Here is a 24,642-nt window from a genome sequence, read left to right as displayed (position 1 = left end):
CTGTGAGACTTGCCCCTAGATGGAGCACAACAGCATATCTGTGCCGCTCAGTCACCGCTGCTGTTGTTGGACAGGAAGGTGTGCTACAACATCACTGAAGCTAGCCATGCTTCACACACAGGGTGACATGAAAAGGGGTAGCAACGTAGGTGAGCCATTATGAAACACCCTCTCTAGCTCTTTCACTCTCTGCATGGGGTTGCCAATGGAGGTGGCAAGAGACACTCAACCCTTGCTATGATCACCTGTTAAGGGGAGAGTTTATCAAGGGGTTAAAAGGGTAGATAAGGGTTCGGTGTCTGGTGCAGCGATTCGGTGACCTACAGATTTGGAGTTGTAGATGAGTTTTTTACTTTGTGGCATGCATCTTTTCTCACCTGTTTCCTGTGGCAGGGAGTTTCAAACTGATGGACTCTTGGGTGGGATTGTATTTCAGAAATCTAAATATATTGGGTGGTACAAACGCGGACTCCAAGTATGGTGTGTAGCACATGGGTAAAATCGCACTTTCTAACTGTAATGCAGCTGTAGCCTTGGATGTTGGTGACTGTGCTATGGAAGTCATGCAGCAGTGTATCTGATGGGTCTGTAATGAAATGCTGGTGGTCAGTGGCTGGTGGCCTTCCCATTTGCACTTAGCAACATATGCTGTACCTCAGGGCAAAAAACAAAACACCAACAATATGCATATCTCTGGCGTGCTTGTCCCCTTTTAATGGCTATCTCATTGATGTCCAAAGGTTTCACCACTCGCAGAATGCATGTGTTTTGCTCTAGATGCCTGTCAGGAAAGAGACATGAAGGGCCCCACAGCTTGCCATGACCCCTGCATCAATGGCTTTGCTTTCCATGCAGACCAGTTCAGGCTTAACCAGCCTACCCCAATCCAATGGAGCTCCAGAGACTTGGAGAGTAAAGGAGCACTAGCCGACTCCTCCTAGCAAGGAATACCAGCCCCGAGAAAGAGAGATATAATCTATCTATCTAACTGAACACCAACTTGAGTACAGGGCCAGCTTTAGCGCTGATGGTGCCTGGTGCGACAATCTATTTTGGCGCACCCCCACAACCTCCTCCTCGGATGCTCACTCTACCATCCGGCAAAAGTGCCCCTCATCCCTCCATAGCCCCTCTTTCACATACATTTCATTTGTTTAACCGCATGTGTGCGGCCGCTATTTTTGCGCTTCGCGGCTTTTTTCAAAAAGCCGCGTTACATGACGAGCTGAGCTCGTCATCAGCGTGCGAGCGGCACAACTCATGACAAGCTCAGCTCGTCATGAGCGCAGAAGGGGTTAAAAGCACCAGTAAAGGCTGACTTTAGGGAGCCACTCAGCTATCCACATAAAATATAGATGTATTATTGCAGCAGGCATATTAACCCTCTGCTCTACTTTATGGCGAGTCAAAACTGCCACTAAACAAAACTCTGATCTCTCACTTTAGCAGGAACATTAATCACAAGACTTATTTTGTGAAATCTGGACACACAAGGAACTCTGCAGCAGGTGCCTACAAATGTTAAGATATTGCTAAATACAGCCTCCCCTATGTTGGTGTCCCCCCTCCTCCCTCCCCATGACAGTGCCCAGTACGGCTGCACCGGTCGCACCACCCTAAAGCTGGCCCTGACTGAGTACATAGCTGTCACATAGAGCCTCTGAAAATCCAGAGTCTGCCTGTAAGGATGAACATCCAGTGCCCCTGTTGCAGATGAACAGTCATCTGATTTTTGCTGCTTCCCCTCTGAGTTCATCATGTTTGTCACTTTTTCACTTCATGGTCTCCTCTCATCATCTCACTGTGAAACCTCTCTGGTATTTAATTTATTTATTTAATTTATTTATTTCTAAAGTTTTGTATAGCACCATCAAGACCCTAAAGGGTACCAGAGAGCTTCACATTATAGGGTAGGTAGGATACAGTTGTAAAAAAAAAAAGACATTTGTTACATAAATGAGTGGCAAGGTAATGCTGAAGTTAATGGTTGCACAGCAATGTAGTGGTCAGGGCATCGGGACAGGGGGTAGGGGAGTAAACAATAGGAACTAAAGTCACTTTGGGCAGAAACTTGTTTATCAGTATTGTTTTCACTTCTTTTTTAAAAGAAGAGGAAGATGAGATTCAGCGGATATCCGGTAGGAGAGAATTCCATATCTTTGGGGTGAAGCCCAAGAAGACTCTGTAATCCATTCTCTTTTTGCGGAAAACCTGTGGTTTCAGTAGCAGTGGACTTACACTTCGTGAGGATCTGCATCACACTAAAAACTCTAGCTTTTGAGCCAGATATATGGCGGTCTTGAAATGTAGGTCTTTATGAGGTATTCCTTTATGAGTCATTCAAGCAATCTTTAGCTGTACTCTTACTTCGTACAGTAACCAGTTTCAGGTTTTTAGTGCTGGGGATATGTGACCATTTCTTTCTGTACAGGTTATAAGTCTGGCCGCCACATTAAGGTATGCCCTTAGCGGGGCTAAAGTGTATTTAAGAAGACCACAATGAGTGGAACTCCCGCAATCTAGCCTCGGTATTACAAGAGCTTGGACCGCCATCTTGAAGTCGTCCTGAGGTAGGAAAGGTTTGAGTTTCCTCAGTGTACTCATCTCGGATTTAGCTCCCTTGGTGGCATTGCTTATATGATTCTGCAAGTTCAGGTTTTTGTATAGGGCAGTTTGTATTCAAAAGGGAATTTATCTTGGCAGAAGTCCTTGCGACTTGCAAATCATATGTTTCTTTGGCCGTGGTCAGTGGCACAGTTTGTTGTAAAATAATGGCTTTCATTCTGCTTAAAGTATCAATTCATATAGAAGAGAGGTTCAGTGAAAGGCCATAAAGGCGACTCCCTGGCTGTCTTGGTTTGTGGATACAATACTTGCAGGAGCACGTTGTTTTGTTTCAATCTTAGTTCATTTAAGTCCTGTACAACAGCCAAACGATCTTTGATATCAAATTTCCTATTTTCCACCACTGTTCCCATACAATCAAGGTCTGGAACCAACATTCTCATCTCGAATAGGACCTCATATGGAGTGACACCACCCTAGAGAACTTCTTGGCAAATTGTTTAATACACGTTGGACCCCATAAAGATGTTTGACCCACCCATCACCCATACCTAATACCCTAGCTGTTATAGACTACTTTATGTCCCTGTTTTTTCTTTCCACAACAGAATTTCCCTCAGAATGCAATGGAGAAGAATACCGCAATGCAACACCCAAACTGGCCATGACTTCTTTGTAAGCTCGAGAGCTAAACGCAGGGCCCTGGTCAGAGTGTAGTGTGCCAATTGCGTATCTGCCGATAAAGACTCGCAAATCTTAGGCCACATCCATAGGAACCTTGAACACAAATCCACTATGACCATGATATATTTATAGTTACCATCCCTTTGTAAGGAACCGCAGTGGTCCAGGTAAACACACGTTAATGGTTTATCTGAGATTAACAAGGGCGTCTGTGCAGGACGTTTCACAGAAGAGACTTTCATCTTTAGCCATATTTCACAGTCCAGGACATAGTTTCTGGTCTGTTTCCTAATACCGGGCCACCAGTATTGTTGCTTTAATAACGACACTGTGGTGGAAACACCTGCATGAGCAGAGGCGAGCCCTTCATGTGCGGCTAGGATTAGTCCGAATCTATCAGCCTGATTCATCATTCTCCCGTTTTGCGAGCCCCTAATAGCGATTCATAAGGAATCGCTATTAAGGACTTGCAAAACGGGATTCATGTAGAAATGCATAAAGAAATGCGATTCCTACACATTCCTTATTTGCGATTAGCAAATTGCTAATCGCAAATAAGGAATATCCCCCCATTCATTCCTATAGGCCTAAAGGCTCATAGGAATGAATGGGGAGATATTCCTTATTTGCGATTAGCAATTTGCTAATCGCAAATAAGATAGCGATTTCAAGGGTGCCAGGGGTGTCCAAAGGACACCCTGTAGCACCCCTGAAATGTAATCTACATTGGTGTTGCATACACACATGTCCTTAGAAAAATGCAACTTAGAAAAATGCATTTAAATGCATTTTTCTAAGTTTTCGCTATTTACCACGAGGTTTGACCTCGCGGTAAATAGCGGCCCAAAATAGCGATTTCGGTATTTTAAAATGGTTCATGAATTGCATTTAAGGAATCTCAAATAGAGATTCCTTAAATGCAATTCCTCTCAAATATGCGAATTCTTTAATAGCGAATTTTGCATTTGGGATGATGAATCCCAAATGCAAAAATTGCACTCGCAAAGGGCCAGATTCTCAGAATCTGGCCCTTTGCGAGCGCAATTAAGCTTGATGAATCAGGCTGTATGTTCCATGTTTGGTATTACCCTATCCCCCACTCCAGGGATTTGAGCAAAAGGAACATTGTTCACATCAATTGGATTTGAGTATTTGAGTGGAAACTTTTTAGGTAACTGCACCGCTGCCTTTGCTTGAAGCATTGACGGGCAGTATTATTTCACTGTCTATTTTCGTTTTTGAACGAGTGATTGCAGGTACGGAAGCCCTTTGCACAGCCCCCTTCGCGGCTTCATCAGCCAATGAATTACCTTCAATGTGAATGCCATCACGTTGATGACTCAGCGTGTGTATCAAATGAGTGTTTTGTAGTTCGTTTCGTAACTGAACTACTTGTTCCCAAAGCGTTTTGTGCTTGATTGTGCCACCGTTTGCATCTTTGAAACCATTTTGAAGCCAATTCTGTAAATATTCATTGTATGAGTGAAAACAGTAAAAAGAATTGCACACTATGAGTGTTGGGAATTCGTGATCCGTATTCTCAAGTGCCATTATGAATGCTTGTAGTTCAGCTCGCTGAGCTGTACAATCTCCGAGAGATTGCGTTTTTGTGACCATAGGTCTGATTTTGCTATTGCGCATTTGACCTTTAACGATCACGAATGCTGCACTATAAGCTTGCTTACCCCCCAAAGCGGGTTGTGCAGATCCGTCAGTATAAATTATCCATTCATACTGGTATAGAGGTAGATTTCAGTAGGCAGAGGACATTCGTGTTCGTTTTGGAATGCAGGAATGCTTGTGTTTTTAAATAAGGATCAAAAACATATTCAACATCAGTTTCAGCAAGAGAATTAATCGATTGTATCCATCTTGGATGTAAGGCTTTTGCATTCGACTTTGAGGTTTTTGCACACGGACTTCAATTCTCTCATACTGTAGAGCTCCAATCTATCCTCCTCAAAAGCAATACCATGGATGAAACGGATGATGCTATTGATTCCGGCATGATGTAGCAGAAAGTTCACCTGGCAAGATCACAAAATCATCCAAAAAGAAAACGGGTTAGTTTGTGGCACGTAATGGCCTGCGATATCGCAGTAGTGCACACCAATCACTGTAAGTTAAGTGCAAACGCAAGTCCGATCCTCACCGCTGACAACCAGTGTTAGAAATTGGATTTCTGGCTAGCTAAGACTTGCGCCAAAGCGAGACAGAAACCACCACTCTAGTCAGGATAAGGTGTTGTGTGTCGATTTAGATTCCATGTATAGATTTCCCGATTTATGCCCTTATATAGGTACAATTCATATTCCCCTTATTTAGGCATAGAAATCCAGCCCTTATTTAGGCATTTTCCATGCTAACCAAATACAGGCATGGCCACCTGCATCCGTTCACCTATGTCACAACGAGTTCTTGGTAAACCAGACTCTTAAGCCTTTAGGACTTCCCCTTCCTTGGATATTCATTTCTCCAAGAACTCATTTATTATGCATGAACATCTATTCCTTAGAGGTTCATTCATGATGTTCTTATGCCCGACTTTTATGTCAATACTAGCATTCCTAAACACCTTCAAGGTATAAATAAACCTTCACTTGCCATGGCGAATCATGGTCCACGGTTCGGCTGCCTACTTGCACGACGCGGCTCACCATGGCAAGTTCAGAAGGAAGTCAAGGCCCCAAGTGACGCACTGACCAGACACTGCCATCCTCCTCGCAGAGTATCCAGCTCCAGTGTTTCTGACTCCCCTTGCGGGGTGTTCGAGATCAAGACCCGGAAAGAGATTCCAACCTCACTCATTCTAAGGTATGGAGCGGACTAGAACCTAGAAGGACTATTGGCAAATCTTGGCAACTATAGCTAAACTAGACAATAGGTAAACAGCTTCTACTTCTTCCCTCGTACTACACTTAGGTTAGGTACACTGGGGTAGGATTATTTTAGATGCACCAGAAGAATATTTTAGCCTGTGTTATTTATGTATGTATTTTTATGAATATATGTCATAGCTACAAGCCATGCTATTGCAGTATTATTTTAATCTTACTGCTAACGCTGTACATATTATACTTTGCATTCAGTCTTACTATTGTAGCAGTTCATATCTCTTGCATGAGAAATAAGACTGAGTTTGAGTTTGAGTTTAAAGCATTTATAAAGCGCACGTTCACCTGGCGGTTTCATGGCGCTATAGTATACTGAGCCCAGGAGGGCGGGAAGATCAGGAAGGAGGGGGAGAATAAGACAGTTATCGTGGGAAGGCTTGTGAAAAAAGAAAGGTTTTTAGCGCCTTTCGGAAGTGTGAGTATTGAGAGAAAGATCTGAGGTGGCCGGGGAGAGAGTTCCAAAAGGCAGGGGCAAGTGTGGAAAATGTTGTGCCCCCCCACTTTTTACGTCTAAAGCGGGGGACTGTCAGCAGTTGTTGGGAGGATGAGCGTAGTTCCCTGGCGGGGGCGTAGGCTTTGATTTCCGAGGAGATGAAGGCAGGGGCTGCGCCGACCCGAGCCTGAAAAGTGATACAGCCCATTTTGAACAGAGCTCGCTCTCGAATAGGGAGCCAGTGCAAGGATTTGAGGAGCGGGGTGACATGGTGGGATTTGGCCAGGTTGTAGACTAGGCGGGCAGCCTGGTTTTGGACTAGCTGCAATCGCCGCATACTGTAAGCAGGCATGCCGCAGTATAGGGCGTTGCCATAATCTAGGCGAGAGATTACCATTGCCAGGACAATGAGTTTTAAGGCAGAGAAAGAGAAGAAACGGGAAACTTTACGGATAGTGCGGAGTGAGAGAAAGGAAGAGGACACCACAAAGCTGACCTGGGAGTGCAGAGTGAGTTGGTCGTTCAACTTAATCCCGAGTGTTTTCACAGAGGAGGATGGAGAAGGGGGGGGACCTAGAGAGGGGGGCCAGAAGAGAGAAGTCCAGGGACTGGAGCAACCACCTGTCAAAACCAGCTCAGTTTTGTCTGGGTTTAACTTCAGGTGGTTGTGATTCATCCAGTCCCGGATAAAGATCATAACAGACTGGAACTTCACCATAGACTCAGGGGAAGGGGACAAGGTGAAAATAAGCTGAAGGTCATCCGCATAGTTTTAGACGGAGACCTCCATTTGCTGAAGGGCAAAAATAGGAGGGGCAATGTATAGATTAAATAAAAGGGGGGAAAGGGAGGAGCCCTGGGGGACCCCGCATTGTACTTTCCGGAGGTCCGCCGAGAAGTCACCCAGGCGTACTGCCTGGGTGCAGTCCCTCAGGAAGGAGGACAGCCAGACCAAGGCCGAGCCTCCAATCCCCGCCGCTCTGACACGAGATAGTAAGATGGAATAATCAACCGTGTCAAAAGCAGCGGAGAGGTCGAGGAAGACCAGGGCCTGGGGGCGGTTAGTGTCCATGCCCTCTCTGAGGTTGTCAAGGACCGATAGCACCACGGACTCCGTGGAGTGTGCGGGGCGGAAGCCAGTCTGACGGTGGGCTAACACCCCGTTCTCCTCCACAAAGGTGCTGAGCGCTCTGGTCACGTGTCGCTCTAATACCTTCCCCAGAAAGGGCAATAATGAAATGGGGTGGTAGTTGACAAGAGCGGAGGGGTCAGCACCCGGTTTTTTTGAGGATAGGGACAATGATGGCCGATTTAAGAGTTTGAGTGACAATACCCTGGGACAGTGAACTGTTGAGAAATTTAAGAGGGGGTTGCACACAGGTCGAGTAGATGTGCCTAAGGATGTGGGCAGGGCAGGGATCTTGAGGGGAGCCTGATTTGACCATCGGAAGGAGGGAGAGAAAAGCCTCTTCTGTCAGGAGGGGGAAGGAGTCGAGGCGTGCCCCGACTGTCGGGCACTGGGGGTCGACAAAAGAAGGGGGGGGATGTTAGCTTTGATGTTAGAGATTTTGTCCAGAAAATAAGTGTTACGGGAGTTGCATAGATCCTGGGAATGGGAGGGTTGGAGGGTAGCTCTGTCAGAGTAGGCAAGGTCGTGAACAATGGAGAAAATTTCTCTAGACTGATTTTCGGCGGCCAGGATTTTAGAGGAGAAGTAGGCAGTTTTTGTAACCAAAATAGATTTTTTTGTATTGAGACAGGAGGATGGTATATTGGGTTTTGAGGTTGGGGCAGTAGTCTCGCCTCCAGGCCCACTCGGCATGGCGCACGGTGAGCTTTAAGGCCTTCAGTTCCTCATTGAACCAACGGTTCGTGTCGTTCACACGTCTGGAGGACACCCGCCTAAGGGGAGCGACAGAGTCGCAACCTGACAAAAGCCAGGAGTTAATAGAGCTTGTGCGGAGGATGACAGGCCGTGTAGGTCCGGGCTGGATACAAAGAGTGTGGCGGACAGAGAAGCCACATCCACCTGGCTCCAAGAGCGCGCCCAGATGTTTTTGGGAAGAGAGGGCTTAGTGACTGGGCTGAGGTGTAGGGAAAAGGAGATCAAGAAGTGATCGGACCAGGTGCAGGGGGAGATAGACAAGGAGGCTATAGGACAGTTAAGGGACCAGATCTGATCAAGGATGTGGCCCTGAATGTGAGTGGGGGAGTGAACGTGGGAGTCGAAGTTGAGGGAGCGAAGGTTATCCGAGAATTCTTTAGAGGTCGAGCATTCTGCGGGGTCGGAGGGCCAAAAGTTAAAATCACCTAATACCAAGATGGAGGAGTTGTTGACTGCTAAAGTGGCCACTAGATCTTGGAAACCGGGGAGGAAAAGTTGAGAGAGTTGGGGGGGCGGTACATAAGCAAGCAGGTAAGTGGGGCTCTAAAAGACGGTGAGCGGACAACTGAAAAATCTGATGATCCAATGGAGGAAAAGGTAAGAGGCTGAAAAGAGAATTCTCTGCGGGCAATCAGGGCGACGACGACGCCCGATTTGCCGGAGGGTCGGTCGGCGTGCAGAGCATAGTATGAGGCAGGGAGGGTAGCTAACAGAGAAGGGAGGGAGTTGTCGCAAAACCAAGTCTCTGTAAGAAATAGGAGATCTGGTTTATGCGAGTCCAATAGAACGAAAAGTTTGTGACAGTGCTTAACTGCTGACCTAGTGTTAAGATAAAAGACGGATAAGGTGGTGGGCATAGGGGGAGCAGGGGGGAGGAAGGGTGAGGACGAAAGAGAAGGGAGAGGGCACGAAGCTGTCAATCCCAGTCTGCCGATGTGCGAAATCACAAGATCATCCAAAGGCCAAGGGCCTTGGAGGTTGTAAAGCTGTGCAGAAGAGTATTGTACAATTTGGGCATGGTGGAGAGCCTCTAGGCCCGGCCGGCCGCGGACGGGCGCAGACGGGCTTACCTTTGGCGCGCCTACGGCACGCAGACGGCGCGCCCGCTGCGCTCGTCCGCTGCGCGTCCAGAAGATGCACATGATTTATGGATAGATAGGGCGTCGGCGGGGGGGGTGTGGCCTCTGAAAGGGGCGTGGCCTCTGGGCTTGCCGGAATGGCGGCAAAAAGTGTTTTCAATTCAGGTGCCGCGGCAGCGCTAAATCCGCTGCGCGAACTGATCAGGAGCGAAGTGGGTGAGTTTTAAAAACAAATATTCAACAAGTGACAATCAAATGAAGTTAAAATCAGGTCTCGCTCCCGGCTTCCACCTCAGGAGCTCAGTGCTTATCTAACGAGGGCGCTTGCAATCAGCGTCTAGTGTAGGACTCGGCAGGGGGGCGCGGCGCTCTGAAAGGGGCGTGGCCTCCGGGCTCGCCGGAATGGCGGCAAAAAGTGTTTTCAATTCAGGTGCCGCGGCAGCGCTAAATCCGCTGCGCAAACTGTTCAATAAACCCTTTTTATTGAAACGCCCGTCTATCTATTTCTGTGTAACTCTGTAGAAACTAAGCATACACGAATGACTGAGTGAAACGGTTATCTATTGTTTCCATGATTCTGAGATTGTTCCGATTATAAGGGAAACAAAGTTGTCATGTTTATGCAGTTGTCAGAAACTAATCTCATCTTGTTTATTCGAGAATTTTCTAGCGAACTCTGAGTTAGCTGGCACATACAAGTAATACAGTTTAATGTACTTGATGGAGATATACTGACCTCAGTCCTATGTCAAAACTATAGTGTATATTATTCCAATGCGCAGAGCCTATCAGGGATATAGGAACTACACTACATGGCGCCCAATGGTTTGGTAAGGCACTCATTTAATGCTAGATACTGAAGTAACCCAGTCATGCTTTTCTCAGAGACCCCTACTCATAAAACTCCATAAGACGTCTGGAGTGGGTTGGGATAATATCCGCCATAGCTGAGTAGGACAGAAAATTCTATGTATTAGCTGTTTGTTTTGTTCAACGTTGAAGGATACAGTGTTCCAAAATATTGTGCACCGTATCTTTGTTCCCTTGAAACTTGCTCTGCAACTTTCATTAAACAATGACCGAAAACGGTATTGACAACGAGGCTGTACCCGACAATGTTGCGATACTTTTTGACAATTCAGACTTTAATGAAACTGATGAGAATGCTATAATCATTCCTCCAAATTTAAGGAGAGCCATCACTGTAAAACTAATAAAACATGGCCTATTACCAAGAGGTGGTAGAGCAGTTTTTGTGATAGAGGCACATGAATCTCACCAGACAGAGGTATTCTACTCATGGATAGTATTCCCTGAATCACATCCAGTAACTAAAACGTTTCACTTCTACAAAGAAGATGAAACACCTGAGGAATATATTCCTTTTGAGGATATTGAAATTCCACTCACATACCAGGAGCATGATCCCTGGTTTAAAGGCGCCCTAAAACATTCAAATCACACTACCAGGCTCGGTCAACTAGGTAGACCAGGAGACACATGGCCGGTTTTATCCGGCTATACACCTCATCCTGACATCGAAGAAATGACAGATGTAGAATTACTTGCTCAACTGAAAGAGTTAATCAAAATATATAGATAATTGGTTCAATATGTCATGCAGTCTTTCACAGTCCAACCAACAATAGCCATTCCAACACAATCCCCTCACCAGGGGAATGCACTAAAAATTACTCCACAAACTTTGCACACAGTCATGGGTAAAATGCCCACAAAACGTGAACAAATTCCATTCTGGATAGCTCAAAAAATTACTCAAATCGAAGCGGTATTTCCTAATACTAGCCCTTATGAGAAACATAGAATTCTAACAATCTGTTTACCAATGGGGATCACACCACATCTGGAAGACTGCACCACTGGGGGAACATACTTTGCTGCTAGCTACACTAAAACACAAAGTATTCCGTCTATGGCGGTAATACCTAACATCCTGAAACAGATTCAAAACGAATACGGGGCAGAGCCTGCTTTGAATTTAGGTATGAAGTTACTGAAAAATTTCGACCAGGTCTCAATAATAATATTATCTAATATTAAAGGAGAAGCAGCATCAGTGGCAATCCACCAGAAATTGAAGGAATTTGATGTAACAAAACAACCACAAGAACTAGCCAGAATAATTGAAACATCCTATGAAAAATTAGGCAGAGACAGTTTGTGTGGGAAACCAGTTAAACCACAACTGTCTGAAAGTCCTGAAAAAGCCTTTACAAGAAACAATCTGACCTCTTCTAAAAAGAAGTGGGAAAATAATAAACAACAGTCAAAAAGAAAGATTCTCGATTCCCAGGTAGGTCTCCTCAAAAGGAGCCCTCTGAAAGGAGGTATAGCCTCAGGAATGGGGATAATTTGAGAAAACCTCACAGGTTCCTCTCGTATCTTTCAGATATCGTCACAGACATCCGAAAGAAGAGGACGGTCAGATCAAAAAAAGAACATGTGAAGTCCAAAGACGATCAACACTTTCAGAAAATCAAACCAAAACCTCAATTCTCCAAGAAGAAAGTAGCAAGTCTAAAGATCAGACAGGCCGTGGATTCTGAGAACACAGCTCAAGAATGGAGAATGAGCTCAGACAATGTTGGACAGTGCAGCAGAAGTATCATTAGCTCGCCAGAACCTGAAGGGACTTCTGGAAACAGTGGACCTGAATGAAGACATTCAAGTTGAGACTGCAGACACCAGGGTTAGTTGTCCGCAAAGGTTATATGAAATAACGCTCCGGGTGGAGGGAGACATACCAAGAAAAGTGAAAGCACTCTTTTGGGAGCGACTTTCAAATGGTTATGATATACTTCTAGCAGAACGGGACTGGCCACCAGAATTTGTCAGGGAGTGCCCACATGGCGAAGACAACATTATGCCAGCCTTCTCCAACTATGTTCCAGTACATTTTAAATATACTTATGCCAGAAAATGGGCAGTCGCCCAAGCCCCAGCATTATACAAAATCATTTAGGATGGGATGAGGACTCACCTCACCACGCAATCTAGTTAAAAAATCTAGCAACTGCACAAAGGCAGTATCCAATTAAGCAAGAAGCTAAAAAACAGTTCAGGGAGATCTTAGATCAACTTGAATACCAAGGGGTCATTGAAACATGCACCACATCAATGAACAATCCTAAACACCTAAACTCTTGTTGTAAAACATTTGCAGTGGAAAATGCACACAGTACAGCATTAATGAATAACATTATGCGTAAAAAATATAAAACCACATTAGATATTGCAAATGGTTTCTTTTGTCAAAACACTGAACCTGAAAGTAGGTATTAGACCACTTTCTCAATAATGGGGACCCAGCGTCATCTCTGTAGTCTCCCTGAAGTATTCAAGAATAGTCCGGGGTTATTCTCAGCAAGGGTAACAGAGTTACTACAAACTTTTGATGACGAGGCATTGTCATATGTCGATGATATCTATCTGACAGACGATTACCTGGACAGGCACTTGAACAGGGTGAACACTATTATACTGGGCTTCGCCTCTGAGGTTTATAAATAAAATTTCAAAAAGCCAAGAATTGCTCATCTCAACGTCCTTTTTTTAGGATATGAACTATCAAGTTAAGGCAAAAGCCTGGCAGCCAACATTTTCGAAAAGTGTGCGCTGCTCCAACCTCCAAAAGCGCTGAAAAACTTACAGTCGATTCTATGTTTCCTGAATTTTGGAAGAACATAAATTTTAAACTATGCAGAAAGCGTTAAACCTCTCTATGAATGAATCATACCTGATTTTAAAATCACACATTGGACAAAAGAACACACAGAAATTTTGTGTTCACTTCAAACAGACATGTTAGCAACAAAACCTTTATAAGCACGCGTAAAGATTTGCAACTTAGTGATCCGAATTATTCCGGGTCAATGCAGATTCACCTACTTAACTTTTAATGAAGGTGAAAAAGTACCAATTACATACAAATCACATTTGTACACGCAAGCAGAAATTAAGTTTACATCAACAGAAAAAATTCTGACAGCAGATCAAACAATTGTAGCAAAAGAAAGAGCCCTAGTACAGGGAAAACCCATTATGGTCGTAATTCCTGTACCCTCCTTAGAGGTAGTTATAAAAGCTCCAAGTCCAAGTCAGAGGCCTTACTAGGAAGGACGAGCAACAAAAGGCGCTGAGTGCCTGGTAGCAGCCAAGACACAAGTGGGCAATCTGCTGACCTTAATGGAGAGGTAGGGGAGTCTAGTCCTCGGATTGATGTGCTTTTGGGAGGGGTAACCCTTTTGTCCAGGCAGCAGTGACCTGTCCCCAGAGGAGCGGGAGGACTGGCTGGAAGCAAGGAGAGCCGCCCTGGAGCTAGAAATGATTAGATTAGCCATGGAGGAGAAGAGAATGGTATTGGAACATGCAGTTTGGATGAAGGAGCTGGATCGAGAGAAAAGAACCAGCTCAGATGGTGGCCGCAACTCGTCGAGACAGGCAGACAGAATCGTGCACATCCCTAAGAAGGTGGGCAAGGAATTCAAGAAGGGGGATGACATACAAAGGTGGTTTCAGGGGTACGAGGCAACAATCCAAATGAATGGAGTCCCTGAGGAGAATTGGGGAACAGGATTGTGGCCTCTCTTCCCTGAAGAAGTGAGGTACACTTTGATAGCTTTGGATAAGGGGTATCACCTCACCTATCCAGACTTAAATGACACCCTCCTCACTAAGTATGGTTTTACCCCTGAAAAGTAGAAGTCCGATGCCAACACATGGTTGGAGTGTTTTGCAGATAGTTGGGTGGCTGGGTAAAAGGGAGTAATGTGACAGATTATCAGGGGCTCTACAATTTGATTGCATGGGAGCACCTGTCCAGTCTATGTTTTGCAGATCTGTGCCAGCACCTAGTTGATAGTAAGCTCACTGACCCCAGGAAGCTTGCTATAGAAGCGGACCACTTTGTGAGTACCAGGGTCCAGAAGAAAGCGTTTGGGGGAGACTCAGCCAAAGGTGGGCAGGGTCACCAGCAGAAAGGTGGGGGTGACAAGGGTAAAACACAGGAGTTCTCTAAAGGGCCCCAAAATAACACCCAGGGTAAATGTTCCCATCCCCCCGGAGATAAGAAGTAAGTAGTCTTAACTGGAAAGCCGGCTGAGACTGGCCCCCGCAGATGTTTTGCATGTGACCAGGTAGCGCACATGAAGGGGGACCCCAGGTGCTCCAAGGGGAGCAGCCACCCACCGGCGGGCAGTCCAATGTGTTGGCTAGCATAACACTTGGGGAGGAGGAGGAGAAATGACCCTCGTCTTCCTAGGGAGAGTGAGATGGTCCCAGGAGCCCCCTAACACAAAGAAATACAGCACCTGGGGACCATAAACGGGAAAAGGGTAGAGGCTCTCAGGGATAATGGAGCCAGTGTGACCTCAGTTCGGTGTCACCTGGTCCCTGAGACCAGGTAGTCCCCGGGGCATTCCACCAGGTTATTGCAGTCGACAATTCAGAGCACCAGTGTCTAGTGGCACAGGTTCCCTCCGAGTGGGGGGTCTCAGGTCCCTTGAGGGTGGTTGCGAGCTCTTCCATGCCTGTCGATTGTCTGCTCGGTAACGACCTGGGGAAGTCCTTATGGAAGGATGTTGAGCTCAGGTACCACTTGGAGATGTTGGGGTTGCCAGAGTGGGCTTGAGTGTCCACTTGGTCGATTGCGGCCCAAGAGGGTGATCAGAGGGACCCAGAGCCTGAAACAGCGGCCCAAGTTTCTGCCATGAGAAAGGGCAAGGGGTGCAGCAAACCGGCCCCTGAGACTCCCACGGCCGGGAGGAGGTGACCTCAAGGGGGACAGCCTGGTGCCTACAGGAGAGCAGGTAGCCGAACTGGGGGACATGTCTGAGCTGACCCATTGGCAGCAAGAATGGGGTCCAACTAGAGAGGAGTTCTGCCTGGAGCAGAAAGAGTGCCTTTCTTTGGAGGGTCTGCAGCGGCAGACCGCAGCCCAGGCGACTGTTGATCAGTCCGGATCACATTGGATCTATTGGGAGAATGATCTCCTGTACAGCGAGCCTAAGGTCGCGGACCAGGATCAGCCCTTGTGCTGGTGGTACCCAGCGCTTCCGGACCTTCCTACTGGGTCTGGCTCACGATGTGCCTTTGGCAGGACATTTGGTGCAGGACAAGACATTTGACCGGCTTGTCACCCACTTTTTCTGGCCTCAAATGCAAAGGCAGTTGGATGTGCATTGTAGGTCTTGCCAAACTTGCCAGGCGAGTGGCAAGAGTGGGAGGAAGGTCAACGCGCCTCTCCAACCGTTCCCCGTGGGGGGGACCTCCTTTGAAAGGGTAGGGATGGACATCATGGGGCCACTGGATCCCAAGACAGCCAATGGCAACAGGTACATCCTGCTCTTGGTGGACCATGCCATCCGGTACCCGGAGCCGATCCACCTCAGGACAACGATGGCGCCAGTGGTGGGCCGGGCGTTAATGTGGATATTTTCCCACGTGGGGTTCCCCAGAGAGGTGGTTTCCGTCAGGGGGACCAACTTCATATCAAAGTATATGACATCCCTGTGGAAGGAGTGTGGTGTTACGTACAAGTTCACCACTCCTTACCACCCCCAAGGTAAAGGTCTGGTGGAGAGGTTCAACCGAGCCTTAAAGGGCATGTTCAAGGGTCTCACTTAACCCATGAGTGTGTAAGTGGGATGTCTTCTTACTATGCCTGCACTTTGAGTACAGGGAGGTACCCCCGAGGTCTCTCGGGTTCAGCCCCTTCGAGGTTTTGTACGGTCACCCCGTGCGAGGACCGCTCAGCTTGGTGAAGGAGGGCTGGGAGGGCGCTCCCAAGAAGACACCCCAGGATGTGTTCAGCTACATGCTGGCCTTCCGCAACCAAACGGCCCGCTTCAGGAAACTTGCTCAGGCGAACCTCAAGGCCAGCCAGGAAGAAATGAGGAAGTGGCAGGACCAGAATGCCACTTTGATAGAGTTTCAACCTGGACAGAAAGTCTGGGTTATGGCCCCTGTGGCACTTTGTGCCTTGCAGGACAAGTAGACGGGGCCCTTCGAGGTGGTAGAGCGCAAAAGTGAGGTCACCTACCCGGGGGGTTTGCAGGCTCCTCTGAACCAGTTGCAGGTCCTCCACATCAACCGCCTCAAACCCCACTTCGAGAGGTCCGAAGTGAGCATGCTCTTGGCGACAGACGACGGGGAGGAAGCGGAGATTGAGCCTCTCCTGGACCTCCTGTCCGCCCAAGAGTGGCATGGATCGGTGGATGGTGTGATCCTCTCCCCGACCCTGACCGCAGAACAACAGAGCGAGTGTCGCCAGTTGTTGCAGCAGTTTTCCCCCCTGTTCTCCTTGACTCCCGGTGTTAGTCATTGGTGTACCCATGATGTGGATACCGGTGACAGCCCCCGGTGAAACATAAGATTTACAGGTTGGCTGCCTGGTTCAAGGCCAACATCAAAGAAGAGGTCTCGAAGATGTTGGCGTTGGGGGTGTTTGACTCGTCCAGCAGCGACTGGGCCAGCCCCGTGGTCTTGGTCCAGAAGGCAACGGCGCATGGATCGCGGTTCTGCGTGGACTATAGGGGGCTTAATGCCATCACGCGGACTGACGCACACCCCATCCCCCGAGCCGATGAGCTCATCGACTGGTTGGGAGTGGCCAGATTCCTGAGTACGTTCGTTTTAACGTCAGGGTACTGGCAGATCGCCCTAACAGAGGGGGCCAAAGAAAGATCAGCATTCTCAACCCCGGATGGGCATTACCAGTTCCGCGTGATGCCCTTCGGCATGAAGAATCCCCCTGCCACGTTTCAGAGGTTGGTCAACCAGGTGTTGGCCGGGCTGAAGGAATTCAGCGCCGCATACCTGGATGACAGTGAGGTGTTTATTTCCAGTTGGGACGAACACCTGCAACAACTCGGGGAAGTGTTGAGGGCACTGTGGACGGCAGGCCTTACGATTAAGGCCAGTAAGTGCCAAATCGGGCAGGGGTCAGTGGTGTACTTGGGATACCAGGTAGGGTGTGGTCAGGTGGCACCCCTACAGCCCAAGATCGACACCGTTCTGGCTTGGAAGCCCCCCAAGACCCAGACCGAGGTAATGGCTTTCTTGGGATTCACCAGATACTACAAGATGTTTGTTAAGGGATATTGCACCATCGTGGACCTCTTAACTGAGCTGACTTCCAAGAAGCAGCCGAAAAAGGAGACCTGGACTGAATCCTGCCAGAGGGCGTTTGATACCCTGAAGGCTGCCATGTGCACGGCCGCCGTGCTCAAGGCCCCCAACTTCTCCAAATAATTTTTTGTGCAGACCGACACGTCAGAGCTTGGAGAGGGAGCGGTGCTCTCATAACTGAACGAAGAGGGCCTAGACCAGCTGGTAGTCTTTCTTAGCAGGAGACTACTCCCCAGGGAGCAAAGGTGGAGTGCCATAGTAAGGTGAGCTTTCGCAGTGGTCTTGACACTGAAGAAGCTGAGGCCCTACCTGTTTGGGTCTCACTTCAGGGCTCAGACCGACCACAGGCCCCCCAGGTGGTTAATGCAGATGAGGGAGAGAATCCAAAACTACTGAGGTGGTCCATCTCCCTACAGGGAATGGACTTCACGGTGGAACACCGTCCTGGGACAGAACAAGCAAACGCAGATGGCCTGTCCTGGTTCTTCCGCCTTAGTGAGCAAAACTCCCAGGAGTGTGGGTGGTACCCCCTACTTTCAGCTGGAGGGGACGTGTGTTAGACTTGGCATCTTTTGGCATGTTTCCGCGAGTTTTTGCGTTCTGCCCTCCCGGTTTTGACACTGTTTTTGCTGGTATAACGTTTCTGTGCGCTTTTCGCACTGCTGCTCAGTGGTAAAGCGCTGGTGCTCCTGTGGTAATTTGTGTTATGATTGGATATGCGACTTACTTGTCAGCCCCCAGTAACGGGCCCTGCGGGTGCCATGGCTTGTGAGTCCACCGCTGCTCCTGGGCCTGCAGCATGGATTGTGCCACCCACGTACCTAGCCTGAAAAAGGTATACGTGAATGAAGTTTGGTATGCCTGAACTCAACGTCTAAAGACGCAACCTTTAGCAAGGGTGCCTTTTTCATTCTGAGTTCATAAAGGCCACTTTTAGAAAGTGGGTATTATTTTGCTCGGTCATCCTGTGTGCCTCTGCTGGAATGTGGATTGCCTGTATGGTTTTTGGGATGACAGATGGCCGGGCAGTGGGGTGACTGATAGTCTAGGTAGGTCAGGAAAGGGCTAAACAGACCTGGGTTACAATGGGGGAGGAGGGAGGGAATCTCCTTGCACCTCAAAGGGCCTGGTCTGCCTCTGACAGAGCCGTCTCCACCTCTTGCCAGGAATTCAGGCCAGAGACGGTCCAGCTGGTTCTGGCCGGACACAGACACCCTCTGCCTGATAGATCAAAGGATTTTTAGATATAAATGCTGGGTCCCAGACCCCTGAACTTTAGAACTAATCTGGATCAAGTAGACTGCACAGAAGAAGAGCCGGAGAAACTGCTAAAAGGAACAACCACTTTGCTGCGCGCTTTGCTGGGCTGACCTGCAGTGGCTGCTTCTGTCTTGGGCAGTGAAAAGCCTGGACTGGACTTTCTGCAACCGAATTGGTGAGACCCTCCACGGGCTTGAGGTAGAGCTTGCCCCCTGTTGACGAAGTCTCAGGAACAGCAAAGACTTCAAGTTGTTTGACCCGCAGCACTGGGGACTGTGTGTTTTGTGCTTCAAACCAAAGAAAGCCACTTGATGACATCTACGATGACCCTGCCAAACCCGTGTCCTGAAGGCACCGCAGAGGGCAACGCCACACCACGACCCTGGTCTCACCGACAACGCCTGCTGATGCCATCACCGAGCCGCTGCTCGCACCGGGACCTGTGGGCACCGCACTCCGCACCCGCTTGCTTCACGCTGAAGCTTTGGCACCGCAGAGGGCACTGCCGACACGCCGCATCGCGACCCTGGTCTCACCAACGATGCCTGCTGATGCCATCACCGAGCTGCTGCTCACACCGCGCTCACTGCACCGTCTCGCTACATGACAACGCCGTGGCCTTCCTGACGCCGCCACTTCCTGCCAAAATCAACGCTGCTGCCTGCACCGTGGTTCGGGGGCCCCGCTCGTAAGTTACACGGCACACCGCCACCGCCATGGATTGTCTCCTTTGCCGAGTGCCTGATTACGCTGCCTCAAAGCTAACCTAGCCGTTTTAATACTTTGTTGTGCACTTTTAAAAAACTGTTTTACTTTGACTCTTGGACAAGCTTTAGTTGGCTCCTACCTGTCGCATGCTTTCCTTGCCAGCGCCCCGGTCCACCACGGGTTTTCCAGATTGCTGTGGAGGGCGCCAGCAAACAGTTTCTATCTTTGACCTCATTGGCCTTAGTGGATCATGTGGGGCGCGACCCTCAAGCCCAACCCTATTTAGAGCTCTGTGGCTGGAATAGCGCTTGATTGTCTCCTTTGCCGAGTGCATGATTACGATGCCACGAAGCTAACCTAGCCGTTTTAATACTTCGTTGTGCACTTTTAAAAAACTGTTTTACTTTGACTCTTGGACAAGCTTTAGTTGGCTCCTACCTGTCGCACGCTTTCCTTGCCAGCGCCTCGGTCCACCACGGGTTTTCCCGATTGCTGTGGAGGGCGCCGCCAAACAGTTGCTGTCTTTGACCTCATTGGCCTTAGCGGGTCACGTGGGGCGCGACCCTCAAGCCCAACCCTATTTAGAGCTCTGTGGCTGGAATAATGCTTGGTTGTCTCCTTTGCCGACTGCATGATTACGATGCCTCGAAGCTAACCTAGCCGTTTTAATACTTTGTTGTGCACTTTTAAAAAACTGTTTTACTTTGACTCTTGGACAAGCTTTAGTTGGCTCCTACCTGTCGCACGCTTTCCTTGCCAGCGCCCCGGCCCACCACGGGTTTTCCCGATTGCTGTGGAGGGCGCCGGCAAACAGTTGCTGTCTTTGACCTCATTGGCCTTAGCGGGTCACGTGGGGCGCGACCCTCAAGCCCAACCCTATTTAGAACTCTATGGCTTTCTCCGTGCTCAGCGGTCGCGCGCCGAAGTCGCGCCAAACTCTAGCCCGTGTGCGCCCGTCCGCGCTGAGTACGCGCCTGGGGCCTGGCGGGCTGGTCCCCGGTTCTTCATACCCCAAGTAAGCACTCTTTACTCTACTCATACCTTACTGTCTTTCAAACCATCTAGGAAATCCTGTCATCATACATTACCCCCTGATGCCCTTCCTTATCTACACTGTGGTATTTGTCATTCCGTCACCCGCAGCAAATGGAACATCAGGACGGTATCTTCGGATACTGGGGCATCCAAATCTACACCTTCGGAGAATGAACTAGGCTTTCTTGTAAATGCAAGATCCCTGATTAAAAATAACACCGCCTTCAGGGACTTTGTGTCATTGAGAAAGCCTTCCTGGGTTTTCATTACTGAAACCTGGATTTCGGAATCCTCCAGCCCCGACCTTGTTGGGGCAATTCCCACGGGCTATACCTTGACAAGGATGGATAGAATGGGGCGAAGAAGTGGCGGGCTGGGTATATTACACAAAGGCTCCTCCATTTGCCGAATTGAACATCTCTCTACCCCTACAGACACCTTTGAGGCCATGTATTCTCTATCAACTCCACTCCTACAGTCTCATTATTGGGCATCTTAGTCTATAGACCTCCAGGCCCTAGAACCTCCTTTAGTCAAGATCTGCTGAGGCTATTAGAACCCTTGATTGATAGACCTAATCTCACTCTTTTGGGTGATTTCAATTTTCATCTAGAGAACCTGGCCTCTAGCGATACTCGGTTCTTGATCGAAACTCTGCATGCTTGTGGCCTGACCCAACTCGTGGATAGCCTCACACACTTAGCAGGTCATACACTTGATGGTGTTTTTTCCAATGATTTCAGATTAAAAACCGGTATTCCAAACCCTCTGGCTTGGTCAGACCATTTGGCAGTGCCTATTGAGCTTAAAACCCAACACATTGTCCCTAAGAATGATTCTAAGAAAGGGGAACTTAGAGGGAACCTTAGGGATATTAATAATGAAGCACTCGCGCCGTTTCTGAATAACCTTAGCCCTCCCGCCAATAAGGACACTAATACTGCTGCAGCGGATCTCTTTAACAGCATTACTCAGGCCGTAGACATCTTAGCCCCCGCCAAGCAACATTACTCTGCCAGAAAGAGCCCTTCCGCACCTTGGTTTTCGGATAGACTCAGACGACTAAGACAGGGCTGCAGAAAGCAGGAGAGGCTCTGGCGCGCCCATCTGGATTCCACTGAGAATACACAATGACATAAAAATTGTTTGAAAGAATATAATTCAGCAATTATTGAGGTGAAAAAGGCCTATTTTTTTAATCTGACCACCTCATTGAATTCTTCCAGGGATCTTTTTAAGATCATTGATTCCCTCTATGCCCCTCAGAGGGTGGATCCCATGATGGAATCACAGGAGTTTTGTAACGAAATTTCCACTTTTTTCCACTCTAAAATTGCTGACATTTATAGCTCTTTGGAACTTCTCAATCGGGAGTTAGATCCCTTTCCTTTGCCTCCCCCCGGCTACCGTATTGAATGAACCTCTAGAACCTGGATTTAGTCTTCTCTCTTTTCCTCTCCTCACCCTAGAGGAGACAAATTGCCTCCTCGACAAAGTCAAATCAGGTTCTCCTCTAGACCCCTGCCCATTAAAAATCTTGCCCCTTCTAGAGGTGCTTAACCTTGCCATCGCTGAGGGGGTTTTCCCCCTCTCCTGGAAATTGGCAGTGATTAAGCCACTCTTGAAGAAAGCCTCCCTGCGGTCCTGAAAAATCTTTGACCTATTTCCCTTTTACCGGCCGCCGCTAGAATATTGGAAGTCCATCTCAATCACCATCATACCACCTTTTAGGATGCATCGTATTTGCAGGACTTTTCGCAGCATGGTTTTCGTCGAGCCCACAGCATCGAATCTGCCCTCACTGTGGTGACTAATAACTAAGGGTGGGTGGCCAGCTACGCTCCGTGCACGTAGTGCCGTCTCCTACGCATTTTGCGTAGCGGGCGTAGCCAGGCGGCACTACGCGCGCTCCGCAGACGGTGCGTAGCCGGCCGCCACCCGCCTCCCTCCCGCCCTCCCTAAATATTTCAATAAAATGATAGAAAGCTTTTAAAAACACTTACCTTGTCTGCCGCGTCCCCGGGGCTCCCTCTCGCCGTCCCTGGATTCGCGCTGCCATTTCGGATACTAATGCGCATGCGCGGGCGGCCGCGTAGTCGCATTTCTCATGAGAAATGCGCATGCGCGGGCACCCGCGCATGCGCATTAGTATCTGAAATGGCGGCGGCGCGAATCCAGGGACGGCGAGAGGGAGCCCCGGGGACGCGGCGGACAAGGTAAGTGTTTTTAAAAGCTTTCTATCCTTTTATTTAAATATTATGGGAGGGCGGGAGGGAGGCGGGCGGCACGTAGTGGGGCTACGCGGAGTGCGCGGGTGGGCGTAGTTTTGCGCGCACTTCGCGTAGCTCCGCGGAGCCCCACTCCGCACACTACGCCCAGGGTTACTAATAACATCCGCACGAAGGTTGACAGAGGCCATATCACCCTCTTGGTTTTACTTGACCTTACGGCAGCCTTCAACACTCTGTCACCCTCTGTCCTGATTTCCAGGCTCAGGGAGATAGGTGTTGATGGCTCTGCCCTTAGTCTCTTAACCTCCTTTCTCCATCAAAGGGAGCAGAAAGTGAAATTGGGTGTCTTTCTGTCCCCTTTTATCCCTGTGCAGTGTGGGGTCCCCCAGGGATCTTCCCTAAGTCCCACCCTTTTTAATATTTATGTGGCCCCACTTGCCGGGGTGGTAAGATCCTCTGGGTTTGAGGTATTGTCGTGTGCTGACGATACACAAATCATGGTCTCCCTAACGCAATCGGTGAATGATTGTGCCCTCAAGTTTAGATCCTGTATGGAGGCAGTTTCTCGCTGGATGGTCCAAAACTTCATTAAACTCAACGGAGAAAAGACCGAGGTTCTGATCTTCGGGGGTGGCCAGGACATCTGGTCAAAAGACTGGTGGCCGGACTCCCTCGGAGACTGTCCTCTCCCTTTCTACTTCGCCGGGAACCTAAGGGTCCTGATTGATACCACTCTCTCCTTTGACCGGCAGGTCAGTAGGACTGTGTCCACCTGCTGTGGGGTCATCAGGATCCTTAGAAAGATTGGATCCTATCTTTCTCCCGATGCGAGGAAGCAGGCCAGTGTGGTTCTAGTCTCTTCGAGACTAGATTATTGTAACGCGCTGTATGGAGGTATGAACAAGAGTCTTGTTCACCGCCTACAGATGGTCCAGAACGCCGCAGCCAGATTGGTTCTCAATCTCCCTAGGCTCTCCTCAGCTTCTCTGGCCAGGAAAGCCCTCCACTGGCTGCCTGTTCAGTCTAGGATCTTCTTTAAGCTCCTTTGCCTAGCCCATGGGGCTATTTATGGCTCTGGATCAGAGGGCATCAGGTCTCTCCTAGTTCCCTACATCCCCAGTAGAGCCCTTCGGTCATCTACCAAAAATCTTCTTTTAGTCCCCAGATTTGCCAAAGCAAAATGGGGAGGCAGGGCCTTTTCCACCTTGGTACCTAAGCTCTGGCATTCCCTTCCTCCCGATCTGACAGGACAACTTTCTTTGGCATGCTTCCGTAAGGATTTGAAAACCTGACTTTTCCGAGAGGCCTACTCATAGGTATGTACCCGGTGATCTGAGACCTGTTACTTTGATATCTGCCTTGACTGGCACCTTGATGTCCTTGGGCTAATTTGCGTATTACAAATCTTCATTCATTCATTCATTCATCCATCCCACCCCACAGCCTTGGCCTACTGATGCCGGCACCATCGACTCCAGTTTGTCAGCTGATGACAACGCTTCAGCAACGACAATGCCGCTGCTTGCACCGTGACCTGCTAGCACAGTGACGAGCACAGCCTCCATCTCGCACGCGACCCTGGTCTCACCGACGACGCCATCTGACAAAGCCACCGAGCCGCTGCTCACACCGCGACCTGGGGGCACCGCACACCATACCGCTGCGCTTCACACCACAGCACCCGCTGCCTGTTGGTGCCAGCCCTTTTGATCCCATCAGA

This window comes from Lissotriton helveticus, chromosome 3_2 (genome assembly GCF_964261635.1).
Source record: "Lissotriton helveticus chromosome 3_2, aLisHel1.1, whole genome shotgun sequence".
Lineage (NCBI taxonomy): Eukaryota > Metazoa > Chordata > Amphibia > Caudata > Salamandridae > Lissotriton > Lissotriton helveticus.
Note: the sequence above shows the minus strand (reverse complement) of the source record.